Genomic DNA, 16,513 nt, shown 5'->3' on the forward strand with positions numbered 1-16,513 from the left:
AAGCTTGCCTCTGTCAGCCTCGTCAAAACGCCGGCCTTATTGTTTCCTGCTCATATCCACACATGCGGTGGGAGGTGGGAGGTGGGAGGGCGGCTGCGGGCTCACGTCTGCAGCTTGCAGCCGCAATCAAAGGGGAAGTCGCTCTTGGGCCGGCGTCACACCGGAGGCGACTACAACCTTATCACTCGCCCCGCGTCTTACACGCCTTTTGGATGAAAACGCCAAATTTAACGGCCGACGGACAAGGAAAAACTCACAACCCAGTGGGACGTTGATGTGAATGACTATGAGAAACCTTGGAGAGGACCGCATATGTGGGTGCACACCCCCACCCCCAGTCCATAGTGGATCTAACATAATAGTAAGAGAGTCCAGTCCATAGTGGATCTAACATAATAGTAAGGAAGTCCAGTCCATAGTGGATCTAACATAATAGTGTGAGAGTCCAGTCCATAGTGGATCTAACATAATAGTAAGAGAGTCCAGTCCATAGTGGATCTAACATAATAGTAAGAGAGTCCAGTCCATAGTGGATCTAACATAATAGTAAGAGAGTCCAGTCCATAGTGGATCTAACATAATAGTGAGAGTCCAGTCCATAGTGGATCTAACATAATAGTGAGAGCCCAGTCTATAGTGGATCTAACATAATAGTGTGAGTCCAGTCCATAGTGGATCTAACATAATAGTGAGAGAGTCCAGTAAAAAAAAAACTAATAAAAATGTATCACTTTATATGAGTGGGGCACCTTTTGGATCCCAAATATATTTAATGGGATTGTATTTATCTTTTCACTGTGATTACTCAAAAATAATAATGAATTAATATCAATGGTGTCCTGCATTATTGATCTTTTTAAGGCTCTAATTACTTCACATCAAACATTGTTTTCTGAATGTTTTGGGCAGTGGGGGGAATACTGCATGTTTCAGTTTTATTATAAAAAAACAAAGTTGTTGTTGACAGAAAAGGCATAACACCTTTTTGGTTTTTGTTAACTTTATATCAACCTGAAGTTGATATACTGTAGAGATTTACTGTAAGCGTTAAATAAAAAATTGAAATAAAAATGTACTTGTTTATAACATTTTAATGACTTAGACCAGGGGTCCCCAAACTACGGCCCGCGGGCCGGATACGGCCCCCCAGCGTCCAAAATCCGGCCCGCGGGAAGTCCCAAGTTACATTTTTTTTTTATTTTTTTTTATTTTTTTATTTTTATTTTTATTTTTTTAAATTTGTCCTTACTAGTCAATTTTCTACCTTCTCCTAGCCACTCAGGCAAATCATACTGTCTAAACATGCATTTTACCATCAATAACATGACATGCAGCAAGTGCGCTCTTTAAGTCAATTATATATATGTATGAATACATATACATATATATATATATATATATATATATATATATATATATATATATATATATATATATATATATATATATATATATATATATATATATATATATATATATATATATACACACACACATATACATGTATACACATATATACACATATACATATATATATATATATATATATATATATATATATATACACACATATATACACATATACATATACTGTATATATACATGGACATATACATATACATAGACATATACTGTACATATATACACACACATATATACACATTTACATATACATATACATATATACACACACACACACACACACACACACACATTTACATATAATATATACACACATATATATACATATATATATATACATGGACATATACATATACATAGACATATACATATACATACACATACACACATACACACATACACACTTACATATACATATATACACACACACACATTTACATATAGTATATATATATATACATATATATATATATATATATATTTATATATATATATATATATAGTGCGGCCCCCAGCCAAATTGTTTTACCCCAATGCGGCCCCAGAGTCAAAAAGTTTGGGGACCCCTGACTCAGAGGGTCTAAGTCAGACCCCCCGGGAGCCCTAAAGGTAACATTTTTTTTTTTTAATCATATATTTTGTTATGGTTTGAAATAGAAAAATATCAAAATGTATCTGCTTATCTGTGTTGGCCCTGTGATGAGGTGGCGACTTGTCCAGGGTGTACCCCGCCTTCCGCCCGAATGCAGCTGAGATAGGCTCCAGCACCCCCCCCCGCGACCCCCAAAAGGAACAAGCGGTAGAAAATGGATGGATGGATGGCCCTCGCATGCTTTCCGTGTGCGGCCCTCAGTGGAAAAAGTTTGGACACCCCTCATCTAGCTGCTTTTGAGGTTTTTTGGAGATAAAGGGGAGGTGCGACTCTGTAGCAGGAGAATTTTCGATTATCGATTATGTATCCATGGCGATACATATTGATATTGTTCTATTGCGTCTGTAGGCTGCTTATCAAAGTATCCAAACTTGGTACCCATCCTCAAGCCTTACTCATAAAACCTCATCATCACCGTGTTTACATTTTTTCCATCATGTTTTGGCCCCGAAAACTGGAAGTTCCCCAGCAGAGTAACACCACACAAAGTTTTCCTCACACACACACACATACACACGAACACACGTACACACACACACACACACGCTGTCATTGTGTGGATTGTTTTCCCTGCAGCACGCCGCTGCCAACACCTTAATTGAAATATTATCATATTGACTGCGGGGTCAATAGCTGGATTACTGCACTTCATGTAAACCTGGCCCTGATGAAATGACTTTGCAAAGCCATCAAGCCCAAAAAAAAAAGAAAAAAAAGTGGTGGAGGTTTTTTATGCTCGGTGGCACTTTTCTGAGAAAGCCTGCAGAAAGCCATAAAGCAAACTGCGGCTGCCGCTTTACGGCGCCGCCTTTATGTCGGCGATAAAAGAAGAACGCTCCCCTCGCCCGAGCGGCGACGTTGCACACGCGTGTTGTATGTACCTGGTTGTCTTTACGGCCTTGTTTTGGGGGCGTGTCTGAGGACTTTGGCTACACTCACACTGCAGTAAAAAGTCCTCCGGAGCAGCTGGAGTCCAGCAGCTTTTCATCTGTGCAGTCATAAAGAGTACAGTACATATACACATACATACACCATTATTGTTATTACTTTTTCCGGCATTGCCCAAAAAAAAAAAAAAAGATTCAAAATCAACGTTGTTCCGAATTATTGACCATACTTCACTTTAAATATCATCAAATATTACACTTTTTGAGAGGGAAATAGTGCAAAATTTTGTGTGTTTGCCATTTAAAAAAAACCTAAACATTTTCTTCGCCCAAAAGGGCATAAAACAAACCAAATTAAAATACATAAAAAATAAATGAAAAACTCTTGATTGACGGACAGATCTGATGACATAATTTTGGTACTTTAATGAGTTGGGCGCTTTTGTGTCCCGAAGATTTTTAGTGGGATTTTTTCTTTCATTGCCCAAAAAATAATAATGAATCAAAATCAATTTTGTTATGAATGATTAACCTATTTAAGGCTCCAATTAATTAACATTAAATATTCCACTTTATTTATATATATTATAATTATTATTTTTTATTTTTTTTGGGGGGGTGGTGGGGGGGGGTATTACATAGTTTGCGTTTTTGCCATTCAATAAAAAAATAAAAAATAAAATAAAAAATAGTATATATATATATTGTTATATATATATATATACATCCATATACATTGCATACATATATATATATATATATATATATATATATATATATATATATATATATATATATATATATATATATATATATATATATATATATATATATATATATATATATATATATATATATATACACATGTACACATATACACATACATATATACAGAAATACACATATACACATACACGTACATACACATACACGTACATACGTACATATACACATATATACATACACGCACACACATATATATATATAAAAAAATAAAAACATTTAAAATAAATAAATAAATATATGTATATATATATATATATATATATATATATATATATATATATATATATATATATATATATATATATATATATATATATTTATATATATATATTTATATATATATATATATATATATATATATATATATATATATATATATATATATATATATATATATATATATATATATATATATATATATATATATATATATATATATTTATGAATGATAATTACAAAAATAAATAAATAATGCATGACATATTTTAAACATTTTCATGACTGGGAGCCTTTCGGGTCCCCAGCACCAAATGTGAAGGGAGCACTTAAGGAAAAAAAAAAAAAAAATTAAAATAATATTTTATATTTATATAATGTAATTTATATATATATAATATAATTAATTATATTATAAATTATAATATATATATATATATATATATATATATATATATATATATTAAGGATGTCCGATAATGGCTTTTTGCCGATATCCGATATTCCGATATTGTCCAACTCTTAATTACCGATACTGATATCAACCGTGGAATCAACACATTATTATGCCTAATTTGGACAACCAGGTATGGTGAAGATAAGGTCCTTTTTTTTAAAAATTAATAAAATAAAATAAGATAAATAAATTAAAAACATTTTCTTGAATAAAAAAGAAAGTAAAACAATATAAAAACAGTTACATAGAAACTAGTAATGAATGAAAATGAGTAAAGTTAACTGTTAAATGTTAGTACTATTAGTGGAGCAGCAGCACGCACAATTATGTGTGCTTACGGACTGTATCCCTTGCAGACTGTATTGATATACATTGATATATAATGTAGGAACCAGAATATTGATAACAGAAAGAAATGGGGGGAGGGAGGTTTTTTGGGTTGGTGCACTAATTGTAAGTGTATCTTGTGTTTTTTATGTTGATTTAATAAAAAATAAAAAATACATTAAAAAAACGATACCTATAATAAATAAACGATACCGATAATAAAAAAAAGATACCGCTAATTTCCGATATTACATTTTAAAGCATTTATCGGCCGATAATATCGGCACACCGATATTATCGGACATCTCTAATATATATACACAACACATACATACAGTATATATATATATATATTTACGTATGATACATGTATGTATGTATTGTATTGGTTTTGAAAATGAAAATGATCAAATTTGCCCACACATGGTTTTGGTGTGTGTGGGCCTCAGTGGAAAAAGTTTGGACACCCCTGACATCAGACAATAATAATCGAGTCAGATGACAGTGATTGGTTCTTATGCCATCACGTGACATCTCTTCCCGTTTACGTCCCCTTCAGCCGCAATCCTGCTGGCCACTTGGCAGGCATGCAAACCATCCTGTCAATATACCCCCCCCCCCCCCCCCCTCCAGCCACCAGGCCTGCAAATATGTCATGGTCATTTGCCGGAATGGAGGGCTGTGACCCGAGCCGCCTGTCAGAGTCCATTCCACCTCTCCTCACTCACTTTGGATAGAGAAGTGAAAGAAACTGAAAGGGAGCGGGAAGAGATTGCTGTTTGCACTTTGATTTTTTTTTTTAATCTCCGGATAATAACAAGCCTCTTGGCATCGTTTGCAGAAATATATATATATTTTTGTCCATAATGTGTTTGCAGAAAAATGCTAATATCTTTAAAATAAAATTAAAAAAAAAAAAAAATATATATATATATATATATATATATATATATATATATATATATATATATATATATATATATATATATATATATATATATATATATATATATATATATATATATATATATATATATATATATATATATATATTATTTTTAATTTTATTTTTTAATTTTTTCTAAATTTTATTTTATTTTTTATTTTTTTATGTATTTAATCAACTGGATATATATATATATATACATATATATATATATATATATATATATATATATATATATATATATATATATATATATATATATATATATATATATATATATATATATATATATATATATATATATATATATATATATATATACTTATATATATATATGATTTAATATTCAGCGTAATCGCGGGGAAATTATAACAAAAAAGTACAAAAAAATATGAAATATATTTAATTGTAATCTAAATATTTTCATAAAATACATCTTGAGAAAAACCAAAATATAATTATTTTAATTGTCATCTTCATTAATTAATATTTACTGTTAATTTTTAAAGGAATTTATATATATATATATATATATATATATATATATATATATATATATATATATATATATATATATATATATATATATATATATATATATATTTTTTTTTTTTTTTTATTTTTTTTTTTTTTATTTTTTATTTTATTATTATTATTTTTTTTAAAAACACTTTAAAAAAAAAATACAAATACAAATATTCTATAAATATACATTTGAATCAGAATCAGATATTGGCCGACAATGTTTGACACACAATTTGTCAGCATAATTGTATCTTTGCAAAAAATAACAACGTTTTCCAGTTGGAACGTTAAGTATCTTGTCTTTGCAGTCTATTCAATTGAATATAAGTTGAAAAGGATTTGCAAATCATGGTTGTAGATGTCTCTGGGTGTGGGAGGGTTCTCCCGGCGGTATAGCTCGGTTGGTAGAGCGGCCGTGCCAGCAACTTGAGGGTTGCAGGTTCGATCCCCGCTTCCGCCATCCTAGTCACTGCCGTTGTGTCCTTGGGCAAGACACTTTACCCACCTGCTCCCAGTGCCACCCACACTGGTTTGAATGTAACTTAGATATTGGGTTTCACTATGTAAAGCGCTTTGAGTCACTTGAGAAAAAGCGCTATATAAATGTAATTCACTTCACTTCACTTGTATCTAAGTTATCACAAAACTTTGTGTTTCAATGAGACAAAAGCTGTCTTTGACCCTACCAAGAAGGAGGCTTGTAAAACTCCACTGTGTAGGATGAGAAGCAACATGAAGGTGTTCTGTTTCTTTCATCTATTGTAATCCACAACCTTCTCAGTCTTTTTTGCCACTTGACCCAGCTTTTTTTAAACATGTGGCAGGCATCAAATTCCAAATGATCTAATATTTGCAAAAAATAACAACGTTTTCCAGTTGGAACGTTAAGTATCTTGTCTTTGCAGTCTATTCAATTGAATATAAGTTGAAAAGGATTTGCAAATCATGGTTGTAGATGTCTCTGGGTGTGGGAGGGTTCTCCCGGTGCCGACAGATCTTCCGTGAGCCCGGTAGTCTGGTGCAACAAGTCTTTTATTTTCATACAGCAGTATGGTTTGCTTTCCCAGCAAAATCTCTCTCGGACTTTTCAGTCCGGCGTGTCTCTGCTTTTCCCTCTCTCGGTCTCATGCGTCTGCTCGCCAGCAACTCCAACTCCAACCAACCACGCGTCTCCGGCCGGCTGCTGCTAATGAAGGCGTAAGGGGATTAGATAAGCCCCAGCTGGGCAATCTACTCACCTGCCGCTTGGCTTCGAGGCCCAGTCCTTGCACACGCCGCTCCGCGGCAGGCCCGCTGGCCACGCCCCCTCCACAATTGTATTCTCTTTTTATTTATCGTTTACACAACGTGACAACTTCACTGCTTTTGGGTTTTGCATTTATTTATTGTTATTTTTTAATGGAACAGAGCTATACAATCAAATATGCTCTGTAGATTTTTCATAAAATTAAAAACAAATGTTGCAGTTTGTGTAATAAAAATATGCAAACGTGTATAAATACATATATAAAATACAAATAATAAGTAAACACAGATGTTTTACTACTAGTGAAAGTATGCTGGAGCTCCTCCAATAGAAAATATTAAAGTCAACAGTGTTCACCAGGAAGAATATATTACACTTTCTGTGATTCTTCCCCGTTTAAAGATGCAGAAGCGTTGAAACGCCTGTTGAGCGCCAGCGTGTGTGACGACCCTCGCGTTCAATTATTCCTCCGGATTTTTCCACAAAAACGCCGCCGTTTGAGCTTTTTCCTTTTCCTTTGGAAGCGAATCTTGTCCGTCATGCTGCGCTGCCTGAGCCTCTGTGTGCGTTTCATTAACGAGCGCCTTTCGCTCCTTCATACGAGCGCAGCCCTTTTGTGGACGCGTCACACGCCGCAGTTTTCTCCGACGATTTTCAGCTTCTGGCAAAAAAAAATAAAAAAATTGCTCTTTCCGGTTAAAACATTGGCCTGAAGTGTTGGAGGAAAGTTTGTCCAAACTGCAGCGTTCTTCAGTTTGGTCCATACTTGCCAACCCTCACGAATTTTCCGGGACACACCCGAATTTCAGTGCCTCTCCCAGGACAACCAATTTCTCCCGGTTTAAAAACAGGAAGAGAGGAGGCCTGTCTAACACTCGGAGGTAGGTCATTCCAGAGCTTGGGAGCAGCAGCGGCGAAAGCTCTGGCACCTCTAAGCTTCAGCCTTGTGTCAGGGACCGTCAGTAGCAGCTGATCGGCTGATCTTAGGGATCGGGTGGGGCAGTAAGGCTGAAGGAGGTCGGAGAGATATGTTGGCGCGAGGTTGTTTAGACCAGTGTGGACCGGTCAACGCTTGAAAATTTGTCCCACGGACCGGTGGGGGGGGGGGTGGTGTATTTATTTTTTATTTTTTATTATTATTTTTTTTTTACATAAATAAATACAATCATGTGTGCTTACGGACTGTATCCCTGCAGACTGTATTGATCTATATTGATACAGAATGTATATATTGTGTTTTTTTTTATGTTGATTTCATAAAAAAAAAAAATAAATAAATAAAAAAAAAAAAATTAATTGTTGTGCGGCCTTTGATTGATTGATTGATTGAGACTTTTATTAGTAGGTTGCACAGTGAAGTACCAATCGGTCCGCGGACCGGTACCCGGTGGTTGGGAACCACTGGTTTAGACCAGTGGTTCTCAACCTTTTTTCAGTGATGTACCCCCTGTGAATTTTTGTTTTTGATTCAAGTACCCCCTAATCAGAGCAAAGCATTTTTGGTTGAAAAAAAGATAAAGAAGTAAAATACAGCACTATGTCATCAGTTTCTGATTTATTAATTGTATAACAGTGCAAAATAAAAATATTGCTCATTTGTAGTGGTCTTTCTTGAACGATTTGGAAAAAAAGATAGGTTTTTATTTATATTTATAAAGGATTTTTCATCCATCCATCCATCTTCTTCCGCTTATCCGAGGTCGGGTCGCGGGGGCAGCAGCCTAAGCAGGGAAACCCAGACTTCCCTCTCCCCAGCCACTTCATCCAGCTCTTCCCGGGGGATCCCGAGGCGTTCCCAGCCCAGCCGGGAGACATAGTCTTCCCAACGTGTCCTGGGTCTTCCCCGTGGCCTCCTACCGGTCGGACGTGCCCTAAACACCTCCCTAGGGAGGCGTTCGGGTGGCATCCTGACCAGATGCCCGAACCACCTCATCTGGCTCCTCTCCATGTGGAGGAGCAGTGGCTTTACTTTGAGCTCCTCCCAGATGACAGAGCTCATCACCCTATCTCTAAGGGAGAGCCCCGCCACCCGGTGGAGGAAACTCATTTCGGCCGCTTGTACCCGAGATCTTGTCCTTTCGGTCATAACCCAAAGCTCATTACCATAGGTGAGGATGGGAAAGTAGATCGACCGGTAGATTGAGAGCTTTGCCTTCCGGCTCAGCTCCTTCTTCACCACAACGGATCGATACAGCGTCCGCATTACTGAAGACGCCGCACCGATCCGCCTGACGATCTCACCATCCACTCTTCCCTCACTCGTGAACAAGACTCCAAGGTACTTGAACTCCTCCACTTGGGGCAGGGTCTCCTCTGCAACCCGGAGATGGCACTCCACCCTTTTCCGGACTTGGAGGTGCTGATTCTCATCCCAGTCGCTTCACACTCGGCTGTGAACCGATCCAGCGAGAGCTGAAGATCCTGGCCAGATGAAGCCATCAGGACCACATCATCTGCAAAAAGCAGAGACCTAATCCTGCAGCCACCAATCCAGATCCCCTCAACGCCTTGACTGCGCCTAGAAATTCTGTCCATAAAAGTTATGAACAGAATGGGTGACAAAGGGCAGCCTTGGCGGAGTCCAACCCTCACTGGAAACGTGTTCGACTTACTGCCGGCAATGCGGACCAAGCTCTGACACTGATCGTACAGGGAGCGGACCGCCACAATCAGACAGTCCGATACCCCATACTCTCTGAGCACTCCCCACGGGACTTCCCGAGGGACACGGTCGAATGCCTTCTCCAAGTCCACAAAGCACATGTAGACTGGTTGGGCAAACTCCCATGCACCCTCAAGGACCCTGCCGAGAGTATAGAGCTGGTCCACAGTTCCACGACCAGGATGAAAACCACACTGTTCCTCCTGAATCCGAGGTTCGACTATCCGGCGTAGCCTCCTCTCCAGCACACCCGAATAGACCTTACCGGGAAGGCTGAGGAGTGTGATCCCACGATAGTTAGAACACACCCTCCGGTTCCCCTTCTTAAAGAGAGGAACCACCAACCCGGTCTGCCAATCCAGAGGTACCGCCCCCGATGTCCACGCGATGCTGCAGGATTTTTGAATTGTTGCTATTTTTAGAATATAAAAAAAAATTCTCACGTACCCCTTGGCATACCTTTAAGTACCCGCAGGGGTACGCATACCCCCATTTGAGAACCACTGGTTTAGACATTTAAAAACAAATAGAAAGAGTTTAAAATTGAGTCTGTAACGCACAGGGAGCCAGTGAAGGGACACTAATATAGGGGTGATGTGCTCACGTCTGCGGGTCTGTGTTAGTTCTGCACCAGCTGCAGGCGGGGGCCAGGTGGGGGGGTGTATGCTATTTTTAAATTTTTTTTTAATTTTGTATTCTTTTGTCATAAAGAAATACAACCATGTGTGCTTACGGACTGTATCCCTGCAGACTGTATTGATCTATATTGATATATAATGTATATATTGTGTTTTGTATGTTGATTTAATACGAATAAAAACATTCCAAATTATTTTTTAATTTTTTAATTTTTTGTGCTGCCCCGGTACCAATCGGTCCACAGCCCGGTGGTTGGGGACCACTGGTCTAGACGAGTCGAGATAAAGGTGTGGATTAATTTCTCGAGATCATGTCCTGATAGAAGCGGTTTCACTTTCGCTATTTAGCGTAATTGATAAAAGCTTTGGGGCTGTCTTTGAGGCCTACCAAGATTAAAGCTTGTAAAACTCCACTGTGTAAGGGGGAGAGCCACATGAAGGGTTTTCTGCTTTCTCTCATGTATGGTAATCAACAGAAGGATGTTGTTCTGGCCCAAGGACTTCAAAGCGGAGAGATGACAGGATCTGCCCAATTTCCAGACAAACTCTTTTTGAAGTATTGTACGGACTCTTTTTGAACTATTTTATGGAACTCTTTTTGAACTGACCTTTTCTGTGAATTGTTTAGGACCTTTTCTGTGAACTTTTGGCGACCTTTGTCCTTTGGAAACAAAGGTGGGCCATGTGGTCGGGGAGAGTCCGAAATAAAAGAGGGAGGCAATTGAGTCCAAATTGAATTCTGTCTCTGTTTAAAGGCCTACTGAAAGCCACTACTAGCGACCACGCAGTCTGATAGTTTATATATCAATGATGAAATCTTAACATTGCAACACATGCCAATACGGCCAGGGTAACTTATAAAGTGACATTTTAAATTTCCCGCGAAACTTACGGCTGAAAACGTTTCGATATGATGACGTATGGGCGTGACGTCAATGGTTGAACCGGAAGTATTGGTACACCATTGAATCCCAATACAAACAGCTCTGTTTTCATCGCAAAATTCCACAGTATTCTGGACATCTGTGTTGGTGAATCTTCTGCAATTTGTTTAATGAACAATGAAGACTGCAAAGAAGAAAGCTGTAGGTGGGATCGGTGTGTTAGCGGCGGGCTACAGCGACACAACCAGGAGGACTTGAGTTGGATAGCAGACGCGCTATCCGACGCTAACCGCCGACCGCATCGATGATCGGGTGAAGTCTTTCGTCGCGCCGTCGATCGCTGGAACGCAGATGAGCACGGGTGTTGATGAGCGGATGAGGGCTGGCGTAGGTGGATAGCTAATGTTTTTAGCATAGCTCTGACGAGGTCCCGTAGCTAAGTTAGCTTCAATGGCGTCGTTAGCAACAGCATTGCTAGGCTTCGACAGGCGGCACAGCATTAACCGTGTAGTTACATGTCCATGGTTTAATAGTATTGTTGATCTTCTGTCTATCCTTCCAGTCAGGGGCTTATTTCTTTAGTTTCTATCTGCATTTAAGCACGATGCTATCACATTAGCTCCGTAGCTAAAGTGCTTCGCCGATGTATTGTCGTGGAGATAAAAGTCACTGTGAATGTCCATTTGGCGTTCTCGATTCTCATTTTCAAGAGGATATAGTATCCCAGGTGGTTTAAAATACAAATCCGTGATCCACAATAGAAAAAGGAGAGAGTGTGGAATCCAATGAGCCAGCTTGTACCTAAGTTACGGTCAGAGCGAAAAAAGATACGTCCTGCACTGCACTCTAGTCCTTCACTCTCACGTTCCTCATCCACGAATCTTTCATCCTCGCTCAAATTAATGGGGTAATCGTCGCTTTCTCGGTCCGAATCGCTCTCGCTGCTTGTGTAAACAATGGGGAAATGTTTAGGAGCCCTTCAACCTGCGACGTCACGCTACTTCCGGTACTGGCAAGGCTTTTTTTTATCAGCGACCAAAAGTTGCCAACTTTATCGTCGACGTTCTCTACTAAATCCTTTCAGCAAAAATATGGCAATATCGCGAAATGATCAAGTACGACACATAGAATGGATCTGCTATCCCCGTTTAAATAAAAACAAATCATTTCAGTAGGCCTTTAATTCTTTGCCTCTTGTCTTGTTTAATAGATGTCATCAGTGTTTGAACCTGACACACAACATCCGGATTCCCATCATGCATTGCTTTAAAACTACGGCAAGAAGTAATGTCCAAAAACATAACAGAGACGAAGCAGAATAAGGAAGAAGAGACGGTCATGGCGACATGGCAAGCAACATCCCGTTCTCATTTGCGGATGTTTTCAACAAATCCGTGAGGGTTATGTTCCCGGATTCAGGGATCGCTCGCCAGTACTCAAATGGCAGAACGGAGGCTACTCAAATAGTGAAAGGTAAGTGTTATTTTTTTTTTAAAGTGAGCAGCAAGTACAGTACAGTTAGTAGAACAACGATGATTTCATTACTGTGTACTGTACTATGTATATATATATATATATATATATATATATATATATATATATATATATATATATATATATATATATATATATATATATATGTTCTGCCTCAGTTATTAAGATTACTTTATTCAGTGTGTGTTTATTTCCGAGTCATTTCAGTTGGTTCTGTTAAGTGAGCTGTACCTTTAAGAAACACACAGATAGGTCACGTGTTTAGACTCCGGAAAGGTTTCAGACTGGTGCGCACAACTCCGCTTCACCCCTCGTGTTTCTCAGCAAACAACTATCACATCTTATGCTGTTCGTGGCATCGTTGGTATGTACCTATATTTAATGTTTATAGTACACAATGAGTCATATTTAGCTGTGAAATGTGTGTGTTTTATGATGTTAGACGATCTCTGATCGCATTACCTGTTCAGGTCGGCTAACTTTCATTTGTTGTCATCTGCCGCCATCTAGTGGACGTTTTGTTGTAATGTTACTTAAGTCAATTTAAACTGTAGAAAGCTCAATTGTCACTGGTATTATTAATCAAAACAACACATACAGTGGTGTGTGACAAAGGTAAACGTAGATTTAATTCAAATAGAATACTTGATAATATGTAGTGTGTGATATGACATTATTAAGTCCATTTAATTCATGCATTTACATTTACAATGTTTGTGTCCTACAGTTTCACCCTTTCAATTGTCAATAAACCTGGCCTCCATCAGTCAACCTGGTGTTCAGAGTTTTGATGAGCGGAAGGTGTTGAACTTACTGCCTTCGTGTACAAGTGTGCTTAAGGAAGGCAGGGTAATATATATATATATATATATATATATATATATATATATATATATATATATATATATATATATATATATATATATATATATATATATATATATATATATATATATATATATATATATATATATATACACTACCGTTCAAGTTTGGGGTCACATTTAAATGTCCTTATTATTGAAGGAAAAGCACTGTATTTTTCAATGAAGATAACTTTAAACTAGTCTTAACTTTAAAGAAACACACTCTATACATTGCTAATGTGGTAAATGACTATTCTAGCTGCAAATGTCTGGTTTTTGGTGCAATATCTACATAGGTGTATAGAGGCCCATTTCCAGCAAATATCACGCCAGTGTTCTAATGGTACAATGTGTTTGCTCATTGGCTCAGAAGGCTAATTGATGATTAGAAAACCCTTGTGCAATCATGTTCACACATCTGAAAACAGTTTAGCTCGTTACAGAAGCTACAAAACTGACCTTCCTTTGAGCAGATTGAGTTTCTGGAGCATCGCATTTGTGGGGTCAATTAAACGTTCAAAATGGCCAGAAAAAGAGAACTTTCATCTGAAACTCGACAGTCTATTCTTGTTCTTAGAAATGAAGGCTATTCCACAAAATTGTTTGGGTGACCCCAAACAATCCCTATATGGAAACGGGGTTTGTATATGTAACAAATACTTGAATTTCAGTGAATTCTAGCTATAAATATACTCCTCCACCTTTACCCTTCCTGCCGCACCCCCATCTCCTGAATTCGGAGGTCTCAAGGTTGGCAAGTATGGTGGGGCGACCTGGCTTATGTACAAAACACGCACCCGTGCACTACACACCATCTGTTCTTGGACAGGTTTGTACTGAAAACCACATGACCCTTCCAAGTACTTCTTTTTTTTCCCCTGTTCAGGTGTAGCGGGAGGCTTTTGTTGGTTAAAAGAGAGAAGAAAACAAACAAAACTAAACCTGCTGGGAATTTACCAGCGCCGGTTTTGGCGCTAACAACACAATGGAGCGGTGACCTACTTTTCCTCGCCTAATTCAATTTATCCCAAATTTACCTTGAGGGTAAGAAAAAGAAGTGAAAGGGGGGGGGACAACCCCCCCCCCCACCCCCTGGGGAGGAAGTGGGATGTTGTTGGGGAGTGAGTGGGGGTCCACAGAGAGGACTATTACAAGCTGTAGGTGGAACCCTGATGCACTTTATCCTGGTGCTCATCAAACATTAACACGGAGGACAAACGCCATGGAGGGTAAAAAAAAAAAAAAAGTTAGGCGCCGTGAGGACGGCGATGATGAAAAGGCCCCAAATGCGTCTGACAAGGAGTAAATATTGAAGTGAAAGATAAACAAGGTGACTGGGCTCCATTATTCATGGCAACAGGGGAAAACGGGGAAACACGATAGCGTTGGAAAACCTTTATGTCTGACAAGGCGCTCTTGGGGGGGGGGGGGGGGGCTGCGGGGGTCCCGACCCAGAACTGCGGTTGTTGTCTGTGTGACATTATCTCTCATCGTCACACGCTCTATGTCCTCCTAGGGATGCTCCTCGGGGGTTCCTCACACTGCATGTGCGCTTTGATTGGCTCTTGAAATGACATCTATCCACAATACGTATCTACCTGCACACGTATCTACTTGATGCTCGACACACAACATTTCTGTGCTTTTGTGTGTTCAAGTGTTTGATTGTAACATGCATCTTAGTTGTAGTTTTCATTGCTAAAATTAGGAAGTAGTCTTTGCCATTCGTCTGACACTTATAAAAAATCCCGACTTTTTGACAACCCCCCCCCGACTTTTTGACAATTAAAAAAATCCCAAATTTTTGACAAAAAAACCCCCCGACTTTTTGACACTTACAAAAAATCCCAATTTTTTGACAAACCCCCTCGACTTTTTGACACTTGGAAACAATCCCATTTTTTTGACACTTCGAAAAAATCCAGAAAAATCTAGACTTTTTGACAACCCCCCACCCAACTTTTTGACTCTTGGAAACAATCCCAACTTTTTTGACATTTAGAAAAAATCCCGAAAAATCCCGATTTTTTGACAAAAAAAAAACATACTTTTTGACACTTCGCAAAAATCCCGAAAAATTTCGACTTTTTAACCAAAAAAAAAATCCTGATTTTTTGACCAAAAAAAATCCAAACTTTTTGACATTTAGAAAAAATCCCAAATTTTTGAAAAAAAACCCCCTGACTTTTTGACCCTTGGAAAAAACCCTGAAAAATCCTGACTTTTTGACAATAAAAAAAATCCAGCATTTTTGACACTTGGAAAAATCCACACTTTTTGACATTTAGAAAAAATCCAGACCTTTTGACAAAAAAACCCCAGACTTTTTGACACTTGGAAAAAATTCCGAAAAATCCAGACTTTTTAACTAAAAACTCCCGATTTTTTAACCAAAAAAATCCAGACTTTTTGAAACTTGGAAAAAATCCCGAAAAATCCTGACTTTTTGACAAAATAAAACATCCAGCATTTTTGACACTTGGAAAAATCCACACTTTTTGACAC

The sequence above is a fragment of the Entelurus aequoreus genome, linkage group LG04, assembly GCF_033978785.1.
Source record: "Entelurus aequoreus isolate RoL-2023_Sb linkage group LG04, RoL_Eaeq_v1.1, whole genome shotgun sequence".
Lineage (NCBI taxonomy): Eukaryota > Metazoa > Chordata > Actinopteri > Syngnathiformes > Syngnathidae > Entelurus > Entelurus aequoreus.